The sequence below is a fragment of the Charadrius vociferus genome, unplaced genomic scaffold (assembly GCF_000708025.1).
Source record: "Charadrius vociferus isolate BGI_N301 unplaced genomic scaffold, ASM70802v2 scaffold14, whole genome shotgun sequence".
Lineage (NCBI taxonomy): Eukaryota > Metazoa > Chordata > Aves > Charadriiformes > Charadriidae > Charadrius > Charadrius vociferus.
This window is the reverse complement of record NW_009648876.1, coordinates 1,213,718-1,217,133: the sequence shown is the minus strand read 5'-3', so window position 1 is coordinate 1,217,133 and position 3,416 is coordinate 1,213,718.

The following is a 3,416-nucleotide window of genomic DNA, read 5'->3' as shown; positions in this document are numbered from 1 at the left end:
TTCTTAAGTTGGGGAGTTATTCTACTGGATTTACCATAGCCACAAAAATAAGGCAATTTAAGTATTTTTTCCCTGATAATAAAGTGTTATCAGTGAACACTTATAAACCAGAGGAATGAATTCTTAATTTTTACTCAGATCTGAAGAGCTCAACTGTCCTAAAGCTTCACACATTAGGATGAGAGGGTTTAGTCTTGGTATTTGTTTCTGAATAAAATACTACATAAAACCATTGCTGTTCCAGGGAAACATGCTAAATGACGTTGACATGAACTCAGGGACAGAGAGAAAACAGCCAGAAAGAGTTCACGGACCTCGTTCTCTTCTCTTCACTTAAGCAGGAGAAACTCCAGTGAAGTTAATGGAGTTACCGTAATATAAAACTGTGGTAAAGTGAGAATTGCACAACTCGTGTTTAACTAGACGCTATTACTTTAAAAACAGAGTTTACTTCACTAAACAATCTGCAAATAAACACAAAACAAAGGGCAAATGAGACATATTACGAGTAAGCATGCATGCAAAAAAGGTAAGTGCAAATTAGATTTGAATATTCATGAGTCACAAATCATTGACAGTTTGAAATAATGCAAAACAGCTTTATAAATGAGGTTAAGGCAAGGGACATCAAAGAAAGGCATTGCTAAATCAATAGCAATTTGATTGTGCATATACTTGTAAATTGTGGTTACAGTTTTTGTGACATGGGAGAAAAATACTGCACATGTAGTAAAGAAGGGACACATAAATATTCTTTTTGAATGTGTTATATTTTTGCAATTCAGCATGTACTTGGAGACCTGCCACTTATAAAGTGACCAGATATCATTTTTTAATTTTTTCCCCCAAGAGAATTATAGTTTCCTTTGAGTATCCAATCTCCTGTGTTGTGTTGCTTAGTATGACAAAAAATTCAGTTGTCAACAATACCTGAACAGCAATACTGTAAAACAGAATAATTACTTACTTCACTCGACTTCAGTAGAAGGATCACCTGCTAATCAAAGTACTGTCATAAAATCATAGCCAGTGGAGGTTATCTACTTGTTTCAGAGAATTTAGTTCTCAGGAGTGGGAATCAGATGAGTTGCAAGTCTCAGAGCAAATTGCTGGAGCACAGGGATTTAAAAGAATGATAGCTTGAAGGATGGCCAGCCTGACCGTTTAAATCAGAGCTTCTTCATTTTTCTGGCTGTAAGCATCGATAAAGTATCGGCTCGCCTGTCTTATTTGTGAGTTCTGCAGATATTTGAAATGGAATGGTTTAAAATGTTGATGAGAACACAGAACCAAAAGGCAAAACTGCCAGAAGTAATCTGCCCATTTAAAATTACTCCAGGGTGTTTGTTTTTCCTAAGGGTTCATATTTTGATTACTTAACACTCGCTCTAATGTACTAACTGATTCCCTTTCTTCAATGACCTTTACATCCAGTGTGATGTCCTTACTCTCTGGCATGACAGATGAAGCTTCACTGGGTCAAGTGAAGCTAAATATATACATTTAGCAATACTGATAGCAAAACCAAGCAGGGATATCAATTCGGAAATGGTATAGGGTACTCTGGTTCTTTAAGAAGTAGCACATGACTTCTTGCAGTGCTGCCTTTAAAAGCATCCACTCACATGAATGAAGCTGGCAATTAACTCGTGTCAAAACATTGTAGAAGGAGAAACCCAGATGTCGAATAACTTAGGAAAGGGATAACCTCATGTCCTCACCAATCCCCTAGATGAGCTTGTCAGAAGCTGATGTGTCTTTCATGCCGTCACAATATCGAAAGATACCTGTATGTGCCATGTTTAAATTCAGAGAGCTTTCTGCAAGAAATTCTTTAAAACTGTGCCATTCTTTAAATCTCAACACGAACAAACAATAGATAAGTTACAAAGAGCTGCTCAGGAATGTAAAAGGCCAGATTCCCATTTCAGGAACGTTTCCCCCACACCTTCAGGATCTGTGGAGAGAGAAGTGAATCTCCCTTTAGGAAAAGCAAAAGGGAAAGTTGTCTTGTGGGCATAGCAGAGAGCTTGAAATCAACAGTCTTACATTTCCTTCTGGCTCCCTCGCTGTGACTGGCCAGGTTTATCCGAGGTGAATTTTATCCCTCCCTCCATATCTATAAAATGAAGCTCACAATACATAGTTTTGCGGTGCTGTGACATGGAACTCATAAGAGAACATGAGATCCTCTGATGAAGGGGTACCAGTATATGCCCAGTACATTAACTTTGTAATCCCTGTTCAAATCTCTATCTTTTGATTGCATAATACTGCAGGTTTTGTTCGTCTGTTTATAACGTCTTGCACGTTCAGTAAAACATAACATCTATATTTAAAGGAGAAATTACCATCTCTTTATATTAGAAATTATTGTCAAAACTGTGGGTGCCTGTAAGCAAAGGAAATAAATACTGAAACTCTTCTATGCTTTTCAGACTTACATTGCACCCATCACCATGGAATCTGAATGCTGCTCAAAAGAAATGTGGTTCTCCTGGATAGACTCCGCTCGGAGTAGCTATTGCATTACTTATGAAAATAGGTCAATGGCATTACAGACCATTCTTCAGTTCAGCAGAAGAATACCAACAGCTTGTATCAGGTCAAAGCTTCAAAGGGTGGGGTTATTTTTACTTTCTGGCAAATTCCTTTTTCTTGAAGAAAATAGTAATTAAAAAAATAGCAGCAATTAATGCAGCCAAAGAGTATGAGTCTCTACAGACCCCAGAAACCTGATTAATTTTATCAGGATTATTATTTCTACTTCATTGCTAGATTTCTTTCTCATCTCTGTTCTTTGTGGAGTTTTCTAGATCTTTCCAACAAGCTGCCTCTGCTGGTCATTGGTAAGCCCTTCTTTAAGCCTATTGATACTGATTTCTCACCTGTGACTGGGAATATAGACTTTTACAGACCTAATATGTTATATGTGACCTGAAGCAGGTGATGTATAGCAGCTCGTATTAGACCACCTGAACACCACGTCTCTGTTATGAATCACCAAATCAAACAGAGAAAGTCCTGGCTCCCTGTATGTGATCTAGATTTATACCAAGTACACCTCCTCCCAGGTTCAAGAGGGTAATCTCTCTTTTTGATACAAAAGATCCCCTGCTTGCATTTTTTTCTACATGATGACCTTTGTCTGTCTGTTTCCCACATCCTTTCTTCCCCTCCTGTCAGACAAAAAGGGACAGCCATAGCTCTCGCTAGGACCAAGTTTGCAGTAGCCGGGTTTTGAATTTCCCATGCAGTATTTCACTTTCAGCTGCGTTTTGGGGAAAAATATATTTCTATTATATTTCTAGGCTTTTACTCCTTCCATTTACAGTGTACACCAGGTTTCTTTGGGGATGAGGGACAAAGCTTTAATGATCTCCATCACTCTCCCATGGTAGGTTCCTAACACTCTT